The 27,723-nt window shown below is 38.7% G+C and overlaps 1 long non-coding RNA gene across 1 annotated transcript in view; it reads left to right on the top strand.

The window, feature by feature from the left end:
• Window positions 1-27,723, top strand: part of LOC138931174 (uncharacterized) — a 375,684-nt gene that overhangs the window by 243,428 nt on the left and 104,533 nt on the right. The gene's annotated exons all lie outside the window — the stretch shown is intronic.

Raw genomic sequence — 27,723 nt, 5'->3', positions numbered from 1 at the left:
TTAGAAATAAATGTATTTTGGTAAGAAAGGGAGATGTTGTGAAACCAGATTTACGAAATAATGTTACTATAGACAAAGAAGTCAGGATCTGACCTTGGACACATAAATCTGGTGGCAGAGGAAATAGATCAGTATCTTGGTAAAAGTGGCATAAGAAGAGAGGAAAATATTGTGTGACTGAGTATTGAACTTGCCCACACCTTCAGGAAATAACAAAGACTTGGTTTCAAACTGTGGAAAGCTGAGTAGAAATGTAATAGGACAAAGAAAGTAACACTTTCTTAGTCTGAGATGTGAGCTAATTAGATTTTACTGATGCCTGCTATAGTACAAGACTGTAGGACACTTGACTTCCACAAACTCACATCATTTATCTCTAATAATGCTATTTTATACCCACAAATAAGCTCAGTTTCACACAATTCACAAATTAACATATAGCACTTAATATGTGCCAGGCATGGTTCTAAGCATTTTGTACATACTAACTCATTTCATCCTCTCAGCTCTTTAAGAAAAATGGAGAAACTGTAACACCAGGGGATGGCAAAGGTGGGACTCAAATTCAGAATGGCTGGCAGTAGAGTCTGTTTTGGGACTATTAAGTTTTTCTCTGTCCATCTAAGGAATTGAAAATTGTGGTTCCCTGGTAAAAATATTGGACTTTCTTTGATTGTTATCCATAACATATATTCATGTTAATAGCTTGATTTTGAAGACTGTTTTTTTTAAATTAGAATTAACAGTATTTTAATATATAGTAGCTATCAATATAGAGAAGAATATATCTGAGTTTTCTATGTGACATGAAATATATATGAAATTTAAACATTTTTGTCTAGGAAATATTTTCTCATGGGTATCAAGATTTAATAAATACAGAATGTCTTTATTTTTCAAGATATTTGAAAAGGAATATATTGATGAACTTGTATAAGCAGTTTTTATTTGCAGTATGGTAGAAAGCCCTTCCTCAGTATGATACTAATAACAGTTTGGTGTCACTGCTTTGATTAATGTTAAGGTTTAGTAATTTTACCACCATTGCTTTTGCACCCTCCATGAAAGTGCCAACACTTGGAAATAGGCAAGGAATATCTCAGCATTACTATGAAAATAATGTTGACCTCTTAGACCCCTGGAAAATATCTCTGGGAAAATACCAGAAATACAAAGACCATAGTTTTAAACTAAGGCGACTAAAAGCCATTCACTTTATTTTTGTCCTATTTGGGAACAGTTACTTCCCTGGTGGCTCAGACGGTAAAGTGTCTGTCTACAATGCGGGAGACCCAGGTTTGATCCCTGGGTCAGGAAGATCGGCTGGAGAAGGAAATGGCAATCCACTCCAGTACTATTGCCTGGAAAATCTCATGAACAGAAGAGCCTGGTAGGCTGCAGTCCATGGGGTCGCAAAGAGTCGGAGATGACTGAGCGACTTCACTTCACTTACTCTTTTTTGTAAGCTTTGTTCTCACTTCTGTCTCAGAGTCATGTTTGACTTGCAGCCACCTGCCTCGTTTGTGTACAAATTTGGTTCTCCAGACCCTTCCTATACCCAGACACTATTTGCATTTCCTGGGAGAAAAAAAAAAACAAAAACCAAAAAAACCTTTGTGACCAAAGCTCAGAAGATAAGAACTCCCTGACTCAAGTTGAAGTCCCTCCCTTGACTTCTTACAACTTGAATTGCTTCTAGAGACCCTGAATTCCTGACTGCCTGGCCCTGTATCTCGATATCTACTTATTCCTCTCTTGAAGTTTGCTAAGCAAATCTGGTGAATGGTGAGAGACAGATGGTAGGAAAAAAATAAGAATTAAGGTTGATAAAATAGAGAACAAAAAAGGAGTCTCCTTGGTCACTTGTAAGGAAGCAAATCCTTCAGTCAGACTGCTCTCTCACGATTGTGTCAAGCTGAGTTGAATTATTACTAAATACTTGGCCACTGAAGAAAGCTGAGTGCCGAAGAATTGATGCTTTTGAACTGTGGTGTTGGAGAAGACTCTTGAGAGTCCCTTGGACTGCAAGGAGATCCAACCAGTCCATTCTGAAGGAGATCAGCCCTGGAATTTCTTTGGAAGGAATGACGCTAAAGCTGAAACTCCAGTACTTTGGACACCTCATGTGAAGAGTTGACTCATTGGAAAAGACTCTGATGCTGGGAGGGATTGGGGACAGGAAGAGAAGGGGACAATAGAGGATGATATGGCTGGATGGCATCACTGACTCGATGGACATGAGTCTGAGTGAACTCTGGGAGTTGGTGATGGACAGGGAGGCCTGGCGTGCTGTGATTCATGGGGTCGCAAAGAGTCAGACAAGACTGAGCGACTGAACTTGGCCACTAATGGTCATCCCCTGTAACTTTTAAGGATTGGAAATGTTTAGTTATTCTTCTTTGTTTTTATTTCTTTTTTTTTTTTTTTTTGGTTATGCTGGGTGTGTTTGGCTGAGTGCAGGGTTTCTCTAGTTATAGTGAGTGGGGACTATTCTTCCTTGCAGTGTGTGGGCTGATTGTGGTGGATTCTCTTGTTGCAGAGCATGGGGCTCCAGGGCATGCAGGCTTCAGTAGTTGTGGCTCCCCGGGTCTAGAACACAGGCTCAGTAGCTGTGGCGCACAGGCTTAGTTGCTTGGTCGTATGTGGAATCTATCTGGACCAGGGATCGAACCCATGTCCCCCAGATTGGCAGGTGGGTTCCTATCCACCATGCCACCAGGGAAGTCCTGTTTAGTCATTTTTAGGAGCTTGTACTAATGGAAAAAGAAATGAGAGAGTCCAGTCTTTTCTCCACCTACAGGCAAATTTCATGTTAGTTAGCTTATTGTGACAGATAAATTTGAGGTTGATATTTTTGTTCCATTCCTTATGGCTCCTCACTGTCTCTGCACAGTTTCCCCAAGAGCAGCTCTCTATTATGTACTACTGAAGAACTATATTTTGCAGGCAATATGACCCAGTTCTGAAAACATTAGGGGGCATGCTAGGACCTCAAATTACAGCAAGCAGAAATGTAGGTGGGAAGGAAGTCTGACTTGGGCAAATGATAACCTTCACCCACGCCATTCTTTTATCATCATCATTAGAATCTTTTGTCCATAGAATTTAAAATAAATTTTTAAAAGCTTTTAGTTTTACCCTTTCTGTTTATAAAAAAGATGCAGTCAAGATTTGAGAGCTGACTAAAAATAATCAAAAGTTTATTTTTAGATTATAAGAGGTTTTGACACCTGCCAGCATATTCAGTTACAGTAAAGGCATGTAGAGTTATTTTATCTAATTCTTAATATTTACTATATTGACAATTAAAACATTAAGCACTTGCTAGGTGAAAATCTATAAGGGCTGTGGGAAACCAAAGTAATAACTAATACATGAACCTTCCTCTCAAAAATCTCAAACTGAAGTGAGAGGTAGAAAATAGAGAGGAGGTAGGTAGGTAGGCAGGCTTCCCTGGTAACCCAGCTGGTAAAGAATCCACCTGCAATGTAAGAAACCTCAGTTTGATCCCTGGGTTGGGAAGATCCCCTGGAGAAGGGATAGGCTACCCACTCCAGTGTTCTTGGGCTTCCCTGGTGGCTCAGACATTAAAGAATCCACCTGCAGTGTGGGAGACATGGCTTCTATTCCTGGATTGGGAAGATCCCCTGGAGGAGGGCATGGCAACCCACTCCAGTATTCTTGCCTGGAGAATCCTGGTGGACAGAGGAGCCTGGAAGGCTGCAGTTCATGGGGTAGTAAAGAGTTGACACAACTGAGCGATAAGCATGGCACAGGTAGGTACGTATTAATTCCTTGTGATAGAAACTTGTGAATGCATAAAGAGATATATACAGACTCAGTATGGTACCAGCCTACTTCATGGTTCTAAGTATAATATTGGTGGTGGATGGAGCTGTCTCAGGTGTATGGTGTTCTCCAAATGAGCCCTCCCAGGTACTCAGCCACAAGGTCTGGTGGTTGATGAATAATCTGCTTTTTAAGCGCTAGCCCAGGTAGTATGTATCCACTGCCAATAAATATCAGACACTTGGATATAATCAAAATCAGTCTTCAGAGATGAATTTTAGTCTTTCCCTGACTCTCACTAAAGTATTGCAAGTCGTTAAGTCTCATCTAGGAGGGAGCTACTTATGTTCTCTTGGGCAACACCATTGAAAAATCATTACAAGAGGATTTGTTACTTTTAAGGGAAGATCTCCAACTCTAAACAGTAATTATGCTGTGATCATTAATACTGAACAACTTGCTAAAACATTAAAATTTTTTTTCTAGTTGGGTCATTAACATCATAAATTGTGATGGGGATCAAAGTATTGCCTGGAGTGTCTCCTATCTCTAGGAGATAAGTGGCATGGGCAAAAATCAAAGAGAACTTCATCTTCTTTCTCACTCAGCTTTGATTTGGAAAGGAGGTAGTTAAGTTACATCCAGAAAGTGGCAGTTAGAAAACTTGCCTTCTATTGCATGCTTTTGCTGCAGCAATTACCTCAGCTACAAATCTCATTTACAGAACTCTTTGAAAGTGCTATCTGGATGATGGCAGAATACACTGGAAATCAATGGAGGGTGATTTCATTCCCAAATTGAAGTTACCATTTAATAGTCAGGGAAAAAAAACACACACTCGCGCACCCCAACCTCCTTCTTATTCATTAATAGATTCCTCAGTAGCAATTATGAGGCTCAACTTTCACAAATTCAATTACTTCTCGAAAAATATGAATTATAAACACTCTTTACCAATTGAAATGCAATCACATCCTAGCTTCCAGAAGGAAAATAGACAGGAACTGTTGGAAATGATCCTAATCATGATGCTAATAAGTAACAGTCTAGTACGTCGTAGTCTGCATAACAGGCCAGTGCCTGCTTCTCTGTACTTACTGTTATATGATGTTTTCTTTCCTGATTTATAGTATCCTAGCAACCATCATGCACATTAGTCCTAATGGATCTAAAAATGATGCACTGGGAAATTTGTCCCTAAGGATCTCATGCTCCAGGGAGGGACACTTTCTCCTTGGGGTGGGAGTGGGGGCAGTGCATGTCAGTAGCAAAATAGATGTGTGGGGATTAAAGTCCTTTTCTTTGATCTGAGATTTCATTGCCCTTCTTGATCCCATAGAGTCAGAGGGCCTGTAATCCAGGTTTAATCTAAATATTGATAGATGGCAGTGCTGCCAAGCGATCCTAATTCCACATGAATATTCACAGCAGAAGAGCCTGGGGATATTGCCTACTAGAGATGACCTTAAGTCTAGCAAAAGGGGACACTGACAATGGATCTAAATTTCCACCTTATTTACTATTCATTGATTTAAGACAGGAAGGATGCTGTCAAAATTTTTATATAGCCTGTCATTGGTAAGGCTTTAAGTCATTCTCAGCCATTCTCATCTTACTGTAAATTAGATTAAATATCAACTTCATTAGGGCCATCTGATCAAGGTTGGATATTTTTTTGATACAGAATAAGATTTAGAACTAGGGATAGGGCATAAGAAGTAGAGAAAAGTCAAAAGAAAGAAAGCTAGAGGGAAGTCCCCCTTTAGCCCAGGTTCTTCAAAGTTAGTTTGAAGAACAGTTTGTATCAGGGACTTTTCCAGATACACCCTGGGTATTGAGATAGACTGTACCTGAAGGAGTACTGAGTCTACTGTAAATTTGAAAGGTCCACTAATTTCACAGTGTTGGCAGGGAAGACATTTTATAGCTAAGTAAAGTACTAAATGATTGAGAATGTCTTTCCATTCTGGCCTTGAACTCACTTCCCCAACTCCATATTCCCTTCATTTCAGCCATAATATACTTTCTATCATCACTGAGAACAGCCCTGATCAATGATCCCGAATTCTGATCTTTCTCTCTAACCACAATATCCTGTGCTTCTCTGGCTCTTTACCACTTAGTCCCCACTCAGTGTTCTCTTTTTAGTCCCTTCATCACCTTCAAGCCCTTAATTAGTTCTCATTCTCCCATCTCTTTGCCTCCCACTGTGGTTTGCCTTCATACTTACTTGGGCTCTGTGGGCAACTGTTTTGATGTTATGCTCACGAATATCCTGGGATTCCTTATCAGCAGTCTGTCAGAGTTCCTGCCTTGCCAATCCAAAGCTTGGCTACCCACCTGCCATCCACTTTCTTTTGCTTCTGAGGTGCTATTTCTAAGGAAAGTCACGAAAGCGTGATGATCTGATTCCGTATGGCCATGCTAGGTCATTTCAGCTGAACCTTCTTGGCCTGATCATCTACACTTCTTTTCATGACTTGCTTGCTCCCTTTGCCATTTATTCATTCTTTTGACAAAGTTTTACTAACTGATTATTACATTTTATCTATGGCCCAAGCACCAAGGATATGATAAAGATTAAGACTGACAGGGAACCTTTCCTCAGTGAAGGAGTGATGGAGTGAAGGAAACTAATTGACGGAGTTTATCATTTAGTGAAGTAATGTGGGAAATAAATATGTTTTAAAAAGCAATTTCATAAAAGCAAGTTCTTTGCAGGAGGGTAAGTGCAAGATGACCTGAGATAGGAACAGGCTCAGAGTGTTCAAAGGACTAAATGAAAGTTAGCGTAGGTGGACTACAAAGGGAAAGAAAGAGAGAGAATGTAAGATCACAGAGATGGTAAAGAGACCATGAAAAAGACTTCGGATTTCATTCCACTTTCAGTGGGAATCCATTGGAGAATTCTAACCCAAGGAGTGACATTTTCTGATTTCTATTTTGGTAGGATCACTTTGCCTCTGTGTGGTAGATGTAAGAAGCAAGTGTGGAAAGAAAGAGAACAAAGACACTAGTGGTAAAACAAACAAATGAATACAACAAAACAGAATCAGACTCACAGATATAGAAAGCAGACTAGGGGCTACCATGGGGAGAGGGGTTGCAGGGGGGAGTGCATGAAGGGGGAAAGGGGTTAAGAGTTACAAGCTACCAGTTATAAAATAACTAAGATATAAGGAATGCAATGTACAGCACAGGAAATGCAGTCAATATTTTCCACTAATAACTTTAAGTGGAGTGTAATCTATAAAACTATTGAATTACCGTGTTGTATGCCTGAAACGAATATAATATTGTAAATCTCCTGTACTTCAGTTAAAAAATCCAAATGAGGGGTGATGTTGGTTTGGATCAGGGTTGTAACAGTAGAGATGGTGAAAGTGTGTGGATTCCATTGAGGAAGTCAAAGGCTGAATGATATGCTCAGGGTCTAATAAAATAACAACTGTTCCCTTTACAAGTCATATTTAAGTTGGTATTTTGCTTCATCTGATGGAGAGAAAGTATATTTTCTGTTGTAGCTACTCCTCCACACTTTGGTCCTAGCTCTGATGCACTTGTGGTGGGGGGGGGGGGGGCGAAAAAAAAAAGAGAAATACCATAGCATAACATCTCTTATCTCTTTGAGTGCCCTCTTCCTGTCCTTTTCCTGGTTTCAGTCTCCTTCAATGCCCTGCACTTATTTCTTGTCTTTCTTCCCATATGGAAACTGTGAATGTCTTGCCTCTTCTGTCCACGGAGGTGAATCCCAGGTAAGAATCTCAGTAATTGTAAAGAGCCATAAAGAGAGAGGCTGTTGAGCAGAGTTGGGGACAGACACTGTCTCTAGAATCCTTCCCAGCAAATTATATCTCACCGAGTTCAGTGCCTACTCCCGAGCTAGGTCTCCAAGAGTCTTTTTTTAAACTACCATACCATGGTCAGAGATAGAAATACCAGACTTCTTGAAAAAATAAGTATTCAAAAGAGCCAACAGACCCCATCCTGTTATTTTCTATTTGCTGAATACTGGAAAAGTTTGGAAAGAGATAGAAAATTGATCCTGATCTCTGCATTTGCCCTGAGCTTATTCCATCCCTTATTTAGCCAGCTCCAAGCAGCACCAGTGTTAATGTATATTACCTTGCTAATCTCGACATCACATCTGTGAGCCACATCAATAGTCAGATTTCTCATTTTCCAGATCAATCAATCAACACATATTTTTAAAAGCCTAGACTAGTTTTACCTGCCTTGGCCCATGTTTTGGCCTAAAATACAGATGTGTGAGCTGTGATTCTTATATGCGGAATACAAGCTGAAGGCACGAGAAACAATTAGAGAACAAAGCAGCAACTGATCACATGCTAACTTGGATTATATAGATTCTAATTTGTCCTGAGTTCTGAGATGGAAACATCAATTTTTATTTAACATTGAACTCTAGACTGTTAGACCTGGGAAGGCACTTCAAGTCTAATCTACTCAGTTCATAATGATCTGGATTCTGAGACCCCAACAGATGAAGTAAATTAACTGTGGTCGCAGGCATGTCAGTGACAGAAACCCAGGTAGTCTCTAAACTCCAGTCCAGTGTTTTGTACATTCCAAGAAACTTCCCTACCAGTCATATTCTTAGTGTGTTTCTCTGTTGTTCAGTTGCTCATTCATGTCCGACTCTTTGCAATCCTCTGGACTGCAGCACATCAGCTTTCCCTGTCCTTCACCATCTCCTGAAGCTTGCTCCAACTCACATCCATTGAGTGGATAATGCCGACCAACCATCTCATCCTCTGCTGCCACCTTCATCTCCTACCCTTAGTCTTTCCCACATCAGGGGTCTTTTCCAGTGAATCAGCTCTTTGCATCAGATAGCCAAACTTTTGGAGCTTTAGCTTTAGTATCAGTCCTTCCAATGAATATATAGGGTTGATTTCCTTTAGGGTTGTCTGGGTTTGATATCCTTACAGTCCAAGAGACTCTCAAGAGTCTTTGCTAGCACCACAGTTCAAAACCATCAATTCTTTGGCACTCAGCCTTCTTTATGCTCCAACTCTCATTCCATACATGACTACTGGGGAAAAAAAAAAGAAAAGAAAAGAAACATAGCTTTGACTAGAAGGACCTTTGTTGGCAAAGTCTTTTTAATATGCTGTCTAGATTGGTCATAGCTTTTCTTCCAAGGAGCAAGTGTCTTTTAATTTCATGGCTGCAGTCACCATCTGCAGTGATTTGGGGGCCCCCAAAATAAAGCCTGTCCATTGTTTCTGAACTAATGGAAAAAGCTCAACCCTCAAAAAACTAAGATCATGGCATCTGGTCCCATCACTTCATGGCAAATAGATGAGGAAACATTGGAAACAGTGTTTCTCTATACATGCATTTTATTGGCCATTTGGCTGTGATTCTATTAATCCAAGGTGAACATCTGCAGTTTCTTTTGCCATTTAAGAATCTCACCCAGGAATGACTTCATTTCAGATGTCCTAAATCTAGAGCCCAGTGTTGTGTGACAGAGGTCCCTGAGATACATATTCAGCTGCTCTCAGGATCTGTCAGTAATCTCCAGGCTCTGCTCTATGCTCATGTAATTAATCAACAAGGGATTGACAGTCAGCAACATTTGTGGGTCAGACTTTGAGCTGGGTTGCAGGAGAATTGGTCCTTACTGGGCAGGAAAGCTCAGTCTAATTGGGAAGACATGTATGCTATTTATGATGGAGATGTTCCTATAATAGAGATATAATCCCTAATTTTAACAGGTTTCTAGCTTGATTTAAGCAAAAAGGAAAACAGAAAAAATGAGCATCCAAATAACACACACACATAAGCACAAGTACAGATATGTTGTGGTCACATGTGCACACTCACAGCAAGTTGTCACCTATCCAGAAGAAATAACTACAGTGAGTAAATTCATGAATTGGTGTTTTATGTTGTTATTTTAAAAAGTATTAAGTGTTTAAGCAAACTAGTGTACCATAGTTAATGAGGAAGCTAGCTGAACTTGAGTTTCATTGTTCTCAGTTTATATAGTCTCATAATTTTGATGAAGACAGATCATTTTACTTAAGGAAATGTTTACCTTACAGCAGGAATGTAGTTTGAATCTATTCTTAAATTTTCTTTGTGTAGATAATATGTAGTGTTTAACCAGGAATGAAGCTAGGTGTAAGTCATAAAGAAAGTGATCTTTATTGAGCACTTGCTATATCCAATTCACTTTGTAGAAATTATCCTAACAACAATCTCATGAGATTGTCTTAATATTAACAATGAGATGACTGAGGCTGAGATGGGATTGGAAAGCAGATCTCTCCGAGTTAACCTCGTGCTCCAGCCATGCATTTTCAATACTAAACTAATACTCTGTTTAGTTTCTGACAATTGGGGGCAGGGTGGGAGAAATGGAGCTTTCTGAAAACCTTGGGCAGAAAGTGTAAACTTTAAAATTATTTTTAAAACTATTTTCAGTTCAGTTCAGTCACTCAGTTGTGTCCAACTCTTTGTAACCCCATGAACCACAGCACACCAGGCCTCCCTGTCCATCGCCAACTCCCAGAGTCTACCCAAACTCATGTACATTGAGTCGGTGATGCCATCCAACCATCTCATCCTCTCATCCCCTTCTCCTCCTGCCCTCAATCTTTCCCAGCATCAGGGTCTTTTCAAATGAGTCTGCTCTTCGCATCAGGTGGCCAAACGATTGGAGTTTCAGCTTCAACATCAGTCCTTCCAATGAACACCCAGGACTAATCTTCTTTAGGATGGACTGGTTGGATCTCCTTGCAGTCCAAGGGACTCTCAAGAGTCTTCTCCAATACCACAGTTCAAAAGCATCAATTCTTCGGTGCTCAGCTTTCTTTATAGTCCAACTCTCACATCCATACATGACCACAGGAAAAACCATAGCCTTGACTAGATGGACCTTTGTTGGCAAAGTAATGTCTCTGCTTTTGAATATGCTGTCTAGTTTGGTCACAACTTTTCTTCCAAGGAGTAAGTGTCTTTTAATTTCATGGCTACAATCACCATCTGCAGTGATTTTGGAGCCTAAAAAAATAAAGCCAGCCACTGTTTCCCCTGTTTCCACATCTATTTACCATGAAGTGATGGGACTGTATGCCATGATCTTAGTTTTCTGAATGTTGAGGTTTAAGCCAACTTTTTCACTCTCCTCTTTCACTTTCATCAAGGGGCTCTTTAGTTCTTCTTCACTTTCTGCCATAAGGGTGGTGTCATCTGCATATCTGAGGTTATTGATATTTCTCCCAGCAATCTTGATTCCAGCTTGTGTTTCATCCAGCCCAGTGTTTCTCATGATGTATTTTGATAGATGACAAATATTGTAGGTAATGGATAAATTCAAAGAGATCAACATATATAATCAAAAGCTGAATTTGCCTTTAATGAACTTGTCCAAGGTCTTTAGTTGTTTCTGGTCAAAGAGTATACTCTTTGCCTGATTAGTATTCATCAGAGGGCAATTATTTTTCAGACTTAAACTTCCTTTGGTTGAGTACATGTAATTACTAGACTTTTATCCAAACCAAGATTTTGGATAATGATAAGAGTAAAGAGAGGCCATGCAGTAAGATATAAGTTAAGATTCAGAGAAATTTCTGATTAGCTTTAGACAATGAGAGTTCTAGTTAAACCATGGAAATTTGAGTTTAAAGGCAAGTGTGGAGGGGTGTGCATCATACCTTTTGTGAAATGCAGCTTTAGAGTGTTGACAAACTCATCATGAATTCTCATTTGGTAATACAGTCTCTTGAGTGGTAATGTGGGAGATCTCAAATTTCCATGAAGAATATTTGCATTATAACATTTAAAATCTTTTCTTTATAGATGACTTTTTAGTAAACTCTCATTCACCTGTGTCACTGTTGCAAACATAAAGTATTTATACAAAGTTAGCCTTTTCAAAAGCTCTGATGTTGAGGAACTGAGGAGGGGAGATCTAGGAGCAAAGTCACTCCACTCTTCTCCTTCCAAGGGTGGGAGACATTGGTTTCCAATGGAACTTTTTGACCTGCTATTTTTTTTTCTTGATGAATCAATAATATTATCAGTTGAAATTCAAATAGTCATTTGATTACATTATATTCCAATAAAGTCCCAATTAAATTGAATCCAGTTAATTTTGACCCTTAGTTACACAGAATTTTTTTTTATACTTAACAGTGAAAATTTTATTTTATTTTAATTTTAATTTTTACTTTATTTTACTTTACAATACTGTATTGGTTTTGCCTACATTGACATGAACCCACCATGGGTGTACATGCATTCCCGAACATGAACCCCCCTCCCACCTCCCTCCCCATAACATCTCTCTGGGTCATCACCGTGTGCCAGCCCCAAGCATGCTGTATCCTGCGACGGACATAGACTGGCAATTCGATTCTTACATGATAGTATACATGTTACAATGCCATTCTCCCAAATCATCCCTCCCTCTCCCTCTCCCTCTGAGTCCAGAAGTCCATTATACACATCTGTGTCTTTTTTCCTGTCTTGCATGCAGGGTCATCATTGCCATCTTTCTAAATTCCATATATATGTGTTAGTATACTATACTGGTGTTTTTCTTTCTGGCTTACTTCACTCTGTATAATCAGCTCCAGTTTCATCCATCTCATCAGAACTGATTCAAATGAATTCTTTTTAATGGCTGAGTAATACTCCATTGTGTATATGTACCACAGCTTTCTTATCCATTCATCTGCTGATGGACATCTAGGTTGTTTCCATGTCCTGGCTATTATAAACAGTGCTGCGATGAACATTGGGGTACATGTGTCTCTTTCAATTCTGGTTTCCTCGGTGTGTATGCCCAGCAGTGGGATTGCTGGGTCATAAGGTAGTTCTATTTCGAGTTTTTTAAGGAGTCTCCACACTGTTCTCCAAAGTGGCTGTACTAGTTTGCATTCCCACCAACAGTGTAGGAGGGTTCCCTTTTCTCCACACCCTCTCCAGCATTTATTGCTTGCAGATTTTTGGATCGCAGACATTCTGACTGGTGAGTTACACAGAATTTTGATTCATTGCCATTACCTGTCTCTGAAAAACAAAGAAAAATAAGTAAAATGATATCATATCAGGAATTTAGTGAGACAAAAATATCCCTATATGATGTTCTGTGCTCATTAAAATTGCAACACATTGTTCTATCATTTTCCTCATTCTGAAGGTCCTGGATAGTAAATACTGATGTTTACCCTGAAGAGACGACAAGGAATGATTCCATTGTATCCTTTAGATTCTAGGTTCTAAAGAAGAGAAGTGTGCTGAGATGTAATGGAAAGATTTTCCAGCAAAAATGAAGAGTGAAATTACGAAGTATTTTCACAGGGTGCAACAGAGCTTTGGCAGGTTAGAACAGTGGACTGAAACTAAGAAGATAAAGTATAATAAAGGCTAATGAGAAGTTCTGTACACAATATCTCCTCCCTCCAAAAAAAAAAAAAAAAAGATTAAACTGAGGAAGCTGAGGTTGAAGTGACTGCTTGTGAAAAAGCCCAAGAGGTTTCCCTGGTGGCTCAGAGGTTAAAGCATCTGCCTCCAATGCGGGAGATCCGGGTTCAATCCCTGGGTCGGGAAGATCCCCTGGAGAACGAAATGGTAACCCCCTCTAGTATTCTTGCCTGGAGAATCCCATGGACAGAGAAGCCTGGAAGGCTACAGTCCACGGGGTCGTAAAGAGTTGGACATGACTGAGCGACTTCACTTTCAGTGGTAAAACCAGTGAATGCTGATGTTTTGACCGAAAGGCTAATGTAATGGGAGAGTATGTTATATCATTTCTAGGTTACAGTCCCACTATTACCTGTGCTGGTCAGATGAATTACATAATATAAAGTTTGTGGGAGACTTATAGGGAGTATATTTATAAACTGAATGATAAAGGAAGATGACCTTGATAACCTACGGTTTCTATAAGAAATGGCTGAAGAAAACTAGCGAGTCAAATCTGAGTTGTGGTAGAAGGCAGATAGCACTTTTGTAACTTAGGAAATGCTAACATGTAGAAGACAATAGATTTATTTCTTTATAGTTCCAAAGACTCTCACTCTGATCAATGGACTTTAAAAGATGGGAACATTTCTGGGTTCTGTGACATGGTTCTTGCACTCTGCAGGGAGTTGTATTAGATGACCCTGCAGATCCCTTCTGGTTATAACATTTAAGCTTCTGACAAGTATCCAGGTGACTGTTAATCCTCCCTTTACCTGAAGCTTGCTGCTGCTGCTACCTGAAGCTTACTGTACAAAAATTCATTTGACTGGAAGAGAACAAGATTATACTAAGATAATTTGAGCTAAACTCATTCCCATCAGGTATAGGCATTTCTGCATTGAAAAGGTAACCATGGTGCTTCATCTTCATCTATTTGATTTTTCCCTATCTTTGTTGCTTTTTTTTTTCCTAATTTTTAAGTTATTTTTTGAGATTCCATTGTCCAAACTCAGCAAAACCTAAATTGCAACACAGTTATGCAGTGTTAATACCATCTACAGTGTTGTAGGCTGATCATGGGAACATAGGAATATATATAAACTGTGAATTTCAAAAATTGATCCCCTCCTTTTTTCTTGTCTGGAAACTAAGGTTTAAGTCCTGCATGGAGGAACATTAACTTTGGGTTGATTTATAAGATAATTGAAAAATAGAACTATAATCCTGATACTTGAGAAAGTAATTGCTGAAGCAAAAAGACCACTATTTTATAGTTTTCAAGGGAGTGGTGGAAGCAGCAGCAGTAGCAGCAGAGTCTTAGCTTAAGGTAGACATGGCAAGAGGTTGCTTTACAGAAGGGCATTAGGCCATCCTATAACCTCCATTAGCCCTGCCATCCTCAATTAAAAAATACATCAGGCTAATAGTGGCAGAAGATATTTATAGCCTACCAGTATAAAAATAGTCCAACCTGACTAAGCATATGAAAAGATGTTCAATTTCACTAGTCATCAGGGAAATGCATATTGAAATTATAGTGAGATACCACTACACACCCACCACAGTGGCTAAAATTAAATAGATTGACAACAGCAAAGCTTTATGAGTACTTGGAGAAACCAAAGCTCCTGTACTTTGCTGTAAGAGTATAAAATATTGCAACCACTTTGGAAAACTATCTTGCAGTTTCTCGTGCTTAAACATACATCTACCTGTGACCCAGCATTTTGACTCCTAGGCTCTTTTTCCTAGGAGAAATGAAAATATATGTCCACAGAAGGAACTTGTACGAAACATTTACAACAGCTTTAAAAAACTACCCTCAAGATAGGAACAACTCAGGTAACCCTTAACAGGAGAATGGAAAACAAATTATGCTGTATCCAATCATTGTAATACTACTCAGCAAAATGAATTACTGATATATGCTAAAACATAGCCCCATCCTTTTTTAAACCACTTTATTGAGGTATTATTGACATACAAAACACTGTAACTAGTTAATGTATACAGGATGATGAGTTTGGAGATAAGTATACATCCATGAAATCATAATCACAGTCAATGCCATAAACATATCCATTGCCTATAAAGGTTTCTCCCAGTTTATTTGTTTGTTTAGATAAAAACACAGCATAAGATCTACTCTTTTAGCACATTTTAAGTGTACAATTCAGTGCTGTTAACTGTAGCCATGTGATGTGCAATACATCTCTAGGGCTTGATCACCCAATATAACTGAAACTTTGTACCCTTTGACCAAGACCTTGTCATTTCGCACCCCCAGTGCTTTTTCACCACCACTCTGTGCTCTGCTTCTATGAGTTCTACTATCGAATATTCCCCATGTAGGTGTAATTTAGTATTTTTTCGTTTGTGTCTCGTTTATTTCACTTAGCATAATGTCCTATAGATTGATCCATGTTGTTGCAGATGACAGGATTTACCTTATTTTTTTTAAGGCTAATGGGGAAAAATGTTCTCATCAATTAATAGATCAATGTTATGTACACAAGGTTGAATGAGTGAAACCAGAGACAAAAGAGTATGTACTTATAATTCCATTTCAGTGAATTTCAAGAACAGACAAAACAATCAAAACAGTGGTTACCTAGGCAAGGGGTTGCCTTGAGGGATTGACTGGGAAGGAGTAACAAGGAAACTTTCTTCTGGGATGTTAGAAATATTCTATATCTTGATTTGGGTATTGGTTAGAGTTGTCTAACTTTTGTCAAAACTCATTAAATTTATACCCTTATGATGTACATTTCTTTATACATAAATTTTACTTCAATAAGAATAAAAATTTAAAAATATGCCAGCAATTAGCATGTTGAAACTTTCATGTAAACCATAGCAAGACCCATGTGCTTAAAATCTTGATATGGAGATGCAGCTTCAAAAGAGATTCCCTCAGTAGATCTCCAACCAGATCACCATACATATACTTCTTTCCCATGTGGAAATTCTAGAGTTACCACTGGGTTAATGCCTATGGAAGACAACAGCTGAGAAGAGGATAGAATCTTCACAGGTCATGGGATCCTGTATGGTCTGGACATTTGGCCACAGAAATGGGTACTCAAACTAAAATAGGATCTAAATAATAGATGTCTCAGAAGGAAACATTTGAAGGATAGGTAAAGATCGAAGCCTTCCATATTGCTTTTCATGGAAGGTCAACAAGGAAAGTGTATGATTTTAGAACTAAATGGGCCTGGGTTATAATAAAAAGCTTTTCATGTGCTCAAGCCTTTTATCTATAAAATAGAGGTCATACCATCTCCCATAAAAACAGTTTAAATCAGAATTATAAATATTAGCTGTTAATTTCCTAGTTCTATGGGAAACATGTAGTTAGTGGTTGTACATGGGTAAGTGGGGGCTGATTAGATATTTTTATAGATTAAACACAATACGAAGTTATTATAAAATGTAGAATATTTTTCCTGTTCTATACATTACATCCCCATAACTCATTTATTTTACAACTAGTAGGTTGTACTTTTAAATTCCCTTCACTTATTTTATATTTCTCCTCCATTCCCCTATGGTAACCATTAGTTTGATTTTGTATCTGTGAGTGTGTTTTTGATTTACTATATGTTTGTTTTCTTTTTTAGATTCCACATATAAGTAAATACAGTATTTGTTTTTTTCTACCTGACAGTTCACTAAGCACAACACCCTCCAGGTCCATTTATGTTTTTACAAATGGGAAAATTTCATTCTTTTTATGACTGAGTAATATTCCACTGCATGTGTGTTTACTATATCTTATTTATCCATTCACATGTCAGTGGACATTTAAATTGCTTCCATGTCTTGGGTATTGCAAATGATGCTGCTGTGAACATAGGGGTGCATATATCTTTTTGAATTAGTGTTTTCATTTCCCTTGGATAAATACACTAAAGTGGAATTGCTTGATCATATTATAGTTCTAGTCTTAATATTTTGAGAAAACTCCATTGTTTTCCATAGCAGCTGCACCAAGTTAAATTCCCACCAACTGTATACAAGGGTTCCCTTTTCTCCATATCCTCACCAACACTGTTATTTGTAGACTTTTGGATAATAACTTTTATGACAGGTGTAAGGTGATATCTCATTGTGGTTTTAATTTGCATTTTCTTTATCATTAGTGATGTTGGACATCTGTTCATGTGCCTGTTGGCCATCTGTATATCTTCTTTGGAAAATGCATACTCAGGTTTTCTGCCCATTTAAAAAATCAGATTGGGTTTTTTATATTAATGTATGAATTCTTTTTATATTTTGAATATAACACTATATCAGCCATATCATTTGAGGCTCTGACCCTTTTCAAGTTCACTTTAAAGAGGGCTACTTTTCCTCATTCAGTTCAGTTCAGTTGCTCAGTTGTGTCCAACTCTTTGCGATCCCATGAATCGCAGCACGCCAGGCCGCCCTGCCCATCACCAACTCCCGGAGTTCACCCAAACTCACGTCCATCGAGTCAGCGATGCCATCCAGCCATCTCATCCTCTGTTGTCCCCTTCTCCTTCTGCCCCCAATCCCTCCCAGCATCAGAGTCTTTTTCAACGAGTCAACTCTTCGTACGAGGTGGCCAAAGTACTGGAGTTTCAGCCCAAGATAGTAGTCATCAGTAAATGTGGTTTTTAAATTTAAATTAAAAGTTAATAAAATTAAAAATTCAATTGGTCAGTTGTACTAGCTGTATTATAATAACTCAATAGCCAGGTGAAGCTAGTAGCTATTGATGTTTCAAATATGGGGTTTAGATTCAGATATTATAAGGTGTGTCTTTAATTAAAGCATCTTGAAAATCTGTTGGGGAGAAAAGTGAAATATCAGATGAATTTTACCTCTGGCCTTAGAGTAAAAAAGGGACAAGAATAACAAAGTTGAGTATGGACTTGAGACCCAGGTAACCTAGTTTAAAAGCATGCTTCTAACATTTACTAGTGTGTGATCTTGGGTAATCTCTTGGTTTCTGTGTGCCTATTGTTCTATCAGTAAAGTTTTGGTAATAGTGTGTGCTCAATCTCTCAGTCATGCCTAATTCTTTGTGACCTCATGGATGGTAGCCTGCCAGTCTCCTCTGTCCATGGAATTTTCCAAGCAAGAATACTGGAATAGATTTTCATTTCCTTCTCCAGTTTGTTGTTGTTCAGTTGCTCAGTCGTGTCCAACTTTTTGTGACCCCATGGACTGGAGCATGTCAGGCTTCCCTGTCATTCACCATCTCCCAGAGCTTGCTCAGAACTCATTTCCATTGAGTCAGTAATGCTTGATTTGTCACCCAAGATGTGGTCTATCCTGGAAAATGCTCATTGTGCACTTGAGAAGAAGGTATATTCTGGATTTGGATGGAATGTCTTGAAGATATCAATGAGATCCATCTTGTGTAATATCATTTAAGACTTGTGTTCCTTATTAATTTTCTGTTTTGATGATCTGTCCATTGGTGTAAGTGGGGTGCTAATGCCTCCTACTATTTTTGTGTTACTATCAATTTCTCCTTTTATGTCTGTTACTGTTTATCTTATGTATTGAGATGCTCCTGTGTTGGGTGCATATATACTTACAGTTGTTATAGCTTCCTCTTGGATTGCTCCCTTGAACATTATGTAGTGTCCTTCCTTATCTCTTGTAATATTATTTACTTTAAGGTCTGTATTGTCTGATATGAGGATTGCTACTCCAGCTTTCTTTTGCTTTCTATTTGCATGGAATATACTTTTCCATCCTCTAATTTTCAGTCTATACATGTCTTTAGGTCTGAAGTGGGTAGACAACATATATGTGGGTCTTGTTTTTGTATCCATTCAGCCAGTCTGTGCCTTTTGGTTAGAGCATTTAATCCATTTATATTTAAAGTAATTATTGATATATATGTTCCTATTGTCTCTTGAGAAATCTGTATGCAGGTCAAGAAGCAATAGTTAGAACTGGACATGGAACAACAGACTGTTTCCAAATAGGAAAAGGAGTACGTCAAGGCTGTATATTGTCATCGTGCTTATTTAACTTATATGCAGAGTACATCATGAGAAATGCTGGGCTGAATGAAGCGCAAACTGGAATCAAGATTGCTGGGAGAAATATCAATAACCTCAGATATGCAGATGACACCACCCTTATGGCAGAAAGTGAAGAACTAAATATCCTCTTGACGAAAGTGAAAGAGGAAAGTGAAAAAGTTGGCTTGAAGCTCAACATTCAGAAAACAAAGATCATGGTCCCATCTGGTCCCATAGCTTCATGGGAAATAGATGGGGAAACAGTGGAAACAGTAGCAGACTAGTTTTTTGAGCTCCAAAATCACTGCAGATGGTGACTGCAGCCATGAAACAAACAAACAAACAAACAAACAAACACTTACTCCTTGGAAGAAAAGCTATGACCAACCTAGACTGTATTAAAAAGTAGAGACATTACTTTGTCAACAAAGGTCCATCTAGTCAAAACTATGGTTTTTCCAGTAGTCATGTATGGATGTGAGAGTTGGGCTTTAAAAAAGCTGAGCACCAAAGAATTGATGCTTTTAAACTGTGGTGTTGGATAATACTCTTGAGAGTCCCTTGGACTGCAAGAAGATCAAACCAGTCCATCTTAAAGGAAATCATCCCTGAGTGTTTATTGGAAGGACTGATGCTAAAGCTGAAACTCCACTACTTTGGACACCTGATGCAAAGAGCTGACTCATTTTCATGTTTGGGAATGCATGTAAGAATTAAAGATTTTAAAATTTAAAAAATAAAAAACTAAAATTAAAAAAAAAAAAAAAGAAAAGACCCTGATGCTGAGAAAGATTGAAGGCGAGAAGAGAAGGGGACGACAGAGGATGAGATGGTTGGATGGCATCTCCGACTTAATGGACAGGAATTTGAGTAAACTCCGGGAGTTGGTGCTGGACAGGGAGTCCTGGCATGCTGTAGTCCATTCAGTCACAAAGAGTCAGGCATGACTGAGTAACTGAACTGAACTGAATGGCCATTTTCTTAATTGTTTGGGGTTTGTTTTCATAGATCTTTTTCTTCTCTTATATTTCCCACTATAGAAGTCCCTTTAACATTTGTTGTAAAGCTGGTTTGTTGGTATTGAATTCTCTTAACTTTTGCTTGTCTGAAAAGCTTTTGATTTCCCCATAAATTTTGAATGAGATCCTTGCTGGGTAGAATAACCTTGGTTGTAGATTTTTCCCTTTCAGTACTTTAAATATATCCTGCCATTCCCTTCTGGCCTTCAGAGTTTCTGCTTAAAGATCAGCTGTTAAATGTATGGGGCTTCCCTTGTAGGTTACTTGTTGCTTTTCCCTAGCTGCTTTTAGTATTCTTTCTTTGTTTTTAAGCTCTGTTAGTTTGATTAGTATGTGTCTTGGCATGTTTCTCCTTGGGTTTATCCTGTTTGGGACTCTGCGCCTCTTGGACTTCACTGACTATTTTCTTTTTCTTGTTGGGGAAATTTTCAACTACAGTCTCTTCAAAAATTTTCTCATACACTTTTCTTTTCCTCTTCTTCTTCTGGGACCCCTATAAATTTGAATGTTGGGGCACTTAATATTGTCCCAGAGGTCTCTGAGACTATCCTCAGATCTTTTCATTCTTTTGACTTTATTCTGCTCTTCGGCAGTTATTTCCACCATTTTATCTTCCAGCTCACTGATCCTTTCTTCTGCTTCAGATATTCTGCTATTAATTCTTTCTAGAGTATTTTTAAATTCAGTAATTGTGTTGTTTGTCTCTGTGTGTTTATTCTTTAATTCTTCTAGGTTTTTGTTAATTGATTCTTGCATTTTCTTCATTCTATTTTCAAGGTTTTTGATCATCTTTACTATCATTATTCTGAATTCCTTTTCAGGTAGTTTGCCTAGTTCCTCTTCATTTATTTGCATTTCTGTGTTTTTAGTTTATTCCTTCATTTCTGCAGTATTTCTCTGCCTTTTCATTATTTTTTAAAACTTATTATATTTGTTTCCCCAGGCTTTCCCCAACCTTTCCTCAGGCTTCAAGGTTGAATTCTTTTTTATTTTGGTTTCTGCCCTCCTAAGGTTGGTCCAATGGTTTGTGTAAGCTTTGCATAGGGTGAGATTTGTCCTGAGTTGCTTTTTTTTTCCTCTGATGGGCACAGCTGAGCGAGGTGGTAATCCTGTCTGCTGATGATTGGGTTTGTATTTTTGTCTTGTTTATTGTTTGGATGCAGCATCCTGAACAGGGTGCTATGGTAGTTGAGTGATGCTGGGTCTTGTATTCAAGTGGTTTCCTTTGTGAGAGTTCTTACTATTTGCTACTCCCTAGGGTTAGGAGTTCCCTGGTAGTCTAGGGTCTTGAAATCAGTGCTCCCACTCCAAAGGCTCAGGGCTTGATATCTGGCCAGGAATGGAGATTCCACATGTGGTTTATTATGGCATTAAATTAGATTAAAACAAATACCCGAAAGTGAGAAACCAAAAATGAACCCCAGACCAATGGCAAATAATCAGGCAAATAAATCAAATAAATCAGGCAAATAATAATTAAAATAATGGAATTTACACATATACATATATACCCATAAACAAAATCAAAATAGTCCAACAAAAATAAAGTACAATAGATTGACCCTGTGAACAAAGGAAACCAAGAATGATATCTATCAGTTAAAAACAAAACTAACTAAATCACAAATTGGAAAACAAAACTAAGGCAAGGTGCCAAGCAGGGAATGAAGCAATGAAAACAAAACCAACAAATACGGTAAGAAAAAGAAAGGAAAGAAAGAAGTATGAAGTTAAATAGAGATAGATAAAGAAGATTTGTATATATTAAAGAGTAACTGCAAGGGGAAAAGAATAATAGGAAAAACAAAGGAATAAATGTAGAAAAAAATAATAATAGGTTTTAAAACTTAAAATAAAAGAAACAGAAAAAAAAAAAAGAAGAAAAGGAAAACTCCACAAAGCTGCAAAAGCCCAACATAGAGGCAGAGGTTTATAAAGCAGTGAAAAGTGTGATTGAAAAAAAAAAAAAAACACTCAAAATCTTAATTACACTTCACAGTGCTAATAAAATTGACAACTACCACAGAAGAAAAAAGAAAAGAAAAGAAAAATACAAAAGAAACTACAAAAATTAAAACATAAAAATAATAAATGTTTTTCTTGAGTCTCTACTGTCAGCGTCCTTTTGCTCGCTGGGAGTCACAGTCCACCTCACCTCCCTAATCTGCCCTCCAGCACCACTCTGGTCTCTGGATCTGCTGTGGGGGCAGCTCAGACTCTAATCTTGTCCTACTCCTTGTTCTTGTGTCCAGTGGTCACAGCTATCAGAACTAGTGTGTTTTCTTTCATGGGATCCCTCAATATTCTTTTATATATTAAAACTCCTGTGGCTAAGGCAATCTGTGTCCCTGCACACTTGGCACCATCAGGGTCCCCACAACCCAAGTAGCTGTGCCACCTTCATGCTCAACCCTCACTGGGGCAGAGCTGCCACCAGAGCTACCACAGACAAAAAAAGTCTTGTGTCTATGCACATGGGGTCATTTTGGTTGTGTCCAACTCTTAGTGACCCTGTGGACTGAGGCCTGCCAGGCTTATCTGTCAGTGGAGTTCTCCAGGCAAGAATACTGGAGTATATTGGCCAATATGTATTGCCATACCCTTCTAGAGCACTATATTTCCTGCTGCCCTAAGCTGCCAATTCCCCTGAGTACCTGGTGCACCCAGAGCCCCTGTGACCCAAGCAGCTGCACCACCTCCACACCTTGCCCTCACTGGGGCAGACCCAAGTCCTCCAGGGCAGCCTCAGAAGTAAACCCCAATAGATGATCTACATGCAGAGGTGGAATTAAAAGCACAGTTGAAACCCAGGGGCAGTTGTGGCTCAGGAAGAAAACCCCAAACCTTCCTGCCAGCTGTACAAACTTCATATAAAATCTACACGATCAACCAGCAAGACTGTGTCTATGGAATATATAAAAGGACATTGAGACCTCCCCTGGCAATTTTGATTCTAGCTTGTGCTTCATCCAGCCCAGCATTTCGCATGATGTACTCTGTATAAAAGTTAAATAAGCAGCGTGACAATATACAGCCTTGACATACTCCTTTCCCAATTTTGAAACAGTCTATTGTTCCATGTCTGGTTCTGTTGGTTTTTGACCTGCATACAGATTTCTCAGGAGGCAAGTAAGGTGGTCTGATATTCCCATCTCTTGAAGGATTTTCCATAGTTTGTTATGATCCACACAGTCAAAGGTTTTAGCACAGTCAATGAAGCAAAAGTAGACATTTTTCTGGAATTCTCTTGCTTTATCTGTGACCCAGTGGATGTTGGTAACATGATCTCTGGTTCCTCTGCCTTTTCTAAAGCCAGCTTGTACATGTGGAAGTTCTCAGTTCACATACTGTTGAAGCCTAGCTTGGAGGATTTTGAAGATTTACTTCTTCGATAGTAGTGCCCAATTTATAGGCAGTTTTGAACATTGCTCAGTATAGAATAATTCTTATATAATGGTAGTTGTTATTGTTCTTGTTATGAAATTGAAAGATAGTGTTTTAGAAACTGGATTTTAGGGCAGTTGTTTAGGAGCCATTCAGTTGTAACATTGCTGGTAAACAGCTGAAACAACCAGATTTGATAATGAATAACTGTGATTTCGTAGAGTTGTCACTATTGTTCATTCACTAAGTTGTTTCTGACTCTTTTTTACCCCATGGACTGCAGCACGCCAGGCTCCCTGTCCTTCACCATCTCCCAGAGTTTGCTCAAACTCATGTCCATTGAGTCACTGATACCATCCAACCATCTCGTCCTGTGCCTACCTCTTCTTCTCTTACCTTTGATCTTTTCCAGCATCAGGGCCTTTTCCAGTGAGTCTACTCTTCACATCAGGTGGCCATAGTAACCAAATCAGGTTGTATATCTTATGGTTGGAACTGGGTCTGGCTTTCCTGGGAGAGGAGGAAATGGATATATTTTATTTCCGTGCTGAGTTTCAAATTCTAGGGAGATTTCCTAAGTGAGAGAGAAAAATTAGCTATACGGTCAAGAATGGGCAGAGAGGAGCATTAGACTGGAAAGTTAGTTTGAAAAAATAATCTCTGTAAGGGTGACATTTTCAGCAGGTTGGGAACAGCCACTGAAGGATATATTGAGAAAACAATTTGAATTTTAGTATAGGGGATGACCTAGGAGTAGTGTTAGGCAAGAGGAAGCTTACAGAAATAAAAAAAAAATAAAGAGATGTTAGCATTGCTTTTAGTTCTCTTTCCCTCTTTCAGTGTGAGCACACTACATATAAAGACATGGGCACTTTCCCTTGTTGAGATGAGGGTCAAAAATATTTGAGCTTCATCATTTTTGTCTTGCAAGTTTAACTCAGGATTTAGATTCTATACCAAAGAAGAATTTCTTTGGGTTCAAGTATTTAGTAAGTACACTCCAAAAGTATTTGAGTAACTTCAGCCCAATCTAGTCCAGCTTTTCTTAGCTGGGCTGGGAGACTTCCTGGGCAGTCTATTACCCTTATTTCTCTTCCTCACCTCAAGTCCATCTAACATACAGTTTCTCCAGGGGGAAAAAAAAAGTTCTTCAGGCCAATTCAGTCATTTCCTTATAGTGGTAATGGGTCTGACAGATGACAATGCAGATGGACTACTCGCAGAAAGAAAATAACATACCTGGGTACCCTTGTGCAGCACAAATGATGTGACAGTACAGTGGTAACCTCGGGCTTAAACATGAAAAGCATGTTGCACCATGTTTAGAACAAAGTGGGCAACACACTGAACATCAGTTAAGTAAATGGGCATTGGATGGTTGTGATAAATATTTTGGGTTTCATATTGATGGGGATAAACTATTAGAGGGAAAGAAAGATAAGAGTTTAAGAGAAAATTAGGAGTGTTGACAAGATTTGATTGTGTTTCATGGGATGAAGGATCTGAAGGAATCAAGACTGACTTCTGCATTTCTGAGATGAACAACTGACGCATAGTGATGCTTTTCACTAAGAACATTGGAAAGAAAGAAAAAAGTGAAGTCACTCAGTCGTGTCCGACTCTTTGCGACCCCATGGACTGTAGCCCACCAGGCTCCTCTGTCCAAGGGATTTTCCAGGCAAGAGTACTAGAGTGTGTTGCCATTCCCTTCTCAAGGGGATCTTTCCAACCCAGGGATTGAACCTGGGTCTCCCACATTGCAGGTAGTCTCCTTACCATCTGAGCCATGTGGGCAATTAAAAACATTGGAAGAGGAATAAATTTGAGGTGTGTAGATGATAAATATAACTGAAAAATATTTTCCTTGGTGGGAAGAAATGTTAAATATGAGTTATCTGTGGGTCATCTAAGTGGAGGTTTTCTATAGGAAGCCAAATAATGAACTTGGATTCAGGAAACATAATGTACCACAAGACACATACCGATTTGGAAAGTGATCAGGAAAAAACAACAGAAGAGTAGGTGATTTTTCCCAGATTGATTTTAGGAAAGAGCCAAGGAAGAAGCCTGGAATATATCAATATTTAAGTGATCGATAGAGTCAAGTGAATGAAAATGAGGATAAAAATCTAAGAAATTTGATGAGAGCCATGTCAAAAAAAAGAGTGATAGTATAAACATCATCAGAATAGTTAATAACAAAAATGATCAGTGGAAATATATGCCACATGGAATTCAAAGATTTTTGCATTTAGTGATAAGTGCTGAGCTTAGTGAATAATTACAGGAGGACTTCCCTGGTGGCTCAGATGGTAAAGCGTCTGTCTACAATGTGGGAGACCTGGGTTCAATCCCTGGGTCAGGAAGATTCCCTGGAGAAGGAAACGGCAACCCACTCCAGTACTCTTGCCTAGAAAATCCCATGGATGGAGGAGCTTGGTGCAGGTCCATGGGGTCACAAAGAGTCGGGCACGACTGAGTGACTTCACTTCACTTCAAGTGTATTTCGGTAACCAGATTTTACTCAATTACACCAGAAGTAGGGAAAGTGAGTGTAGATTACTCATGCAAGCTGGTTGACTATAAAGAGATGCAGAGTGGAGATAATAGCTAGAGGGAGATACCCGAAGGACTGTGGTGCCTTTGTATTGCTTTTGAACTTAAAATGTGTGTGTATGTGTGTATACATACATGGAGAAGACTTGAAAATGTTCATTGACTGTTGGAAAGAGTCTGTTGTCTGTTTCTTGGGAGAAGTAGAGAAAGTGAAATTGTGGCCTCCATCCCTTTGTAGAAAGGACATAGAAACAGAATTTTGAGTGAGGTCACAAAAGCTGCAGCACTACTGGAGTGAGCCGTGCCTGAAAATCTCATCTGGTGCATGAGTGATCATTAATTGCCTCCTGTGTTGAGCATTAATGAGGAGGCGGTGGTAACCATTAATTAGGAGATGTTTGCAAGATGAAAAAAAAAAAGGCATTCACTCCTGGGAAATTCAATGGATAGCATTAAAGGACACTGGCTTCTAACACAATTAAAGAGGGGAAATTAATGACATGAAAACTTGAATAAAGAGGTATCATGAAATAGCATCCAAGCAGGTGAAAGATCAGAAAATTCCCACCTTGAAATGGCCACTAAATCTGAGTCTAAACAAGCAAAGGCAAATGAAGAGTTGAAGAAATTGTTTTAAAATCTCAAGGTTCCCAACCTCATTATGGAGAAAAGATAAATTCATAAGATCAGAACTTCTCAGGAGTGTTCGTGGCTCAGGGTCCATCCCTGGGGATTGTGGAACCTGGAAACAATCACACATCTGTCTACCTAATTCTACTGTATTTATCTGGAAGGAATCACATTATAAGGAATATAAAATAAAAATCTAAAGGAAAACAAAAGAAAGTCTTTACAAAAAGCCTTCCTGTGGGTATAGCTCCCAGATGTGGGAGCAGTGCCTGCACTCTTTTAGGGGCCTAAGCTTGAAAGGCCTGTTTGTGCTTGTGAACTTCTTACCTGGTGTCTTTTATTTTAGTGTCAGGTGGAATCCAACTTGTCCTCTCATCTACAACCTGCTGGAAGAGTTCCCTTTGGGTATTCCCCTCTTTCCTTAACTGTTGTCCTGCCTGATAATTTGCATATTGAGGTAGCAGAACCGAGACCATGGGGTACTCATTTAGCATCAGACAGGTGTATCTACAAAAAGTTTACTGCTGTAGGTAGCTTTGAGAGAAGTCCTTTCAAGACCCGAGAAACTCAATTCCCATTTTTAATTTACTCATTTTATCAGTAAATATTTATTAAGTAGCAACTATGTTCCAAGCACTGTGCTAAGCACTAGGGACATAGTGATTTTGAGAAGACTGCCTTCCTAGGAATCATATACTATTTGGAAGTTTTTTTTTTTTTTAATTTTAGTTTTTTATTTTTTAAATTTTAAAATCTTTAATTCTTACATGCATTCCCAATTGACTGCAGAAAATTTTTATACCTTTAGCCCATGGCTCAGCATTTGATGTCACCAGGCCCTATGTTGGACAGAAACTTGACAGCTTCATTGTGCCCTGTGACATGATTACATG

This window comes from Ovis canadensis, chromosome X, assembly GCF_042477335.2.
Source record: "Ovis canadensis isolate MfBH-ARS-UI-01 breed Bighorn chromosome X, ARS-UI_OviCan_v2, whole genome shotgun sequence".
Lineage (NCBI taxonomy): Eukaryota > Metazoa > Chordata > Mammalia > Artiodactyla > Bovidae > Ovis > Ovis canadensis.
This window is presented reverse-complemented; position numbering and strand designations above follow the sequence as displayed.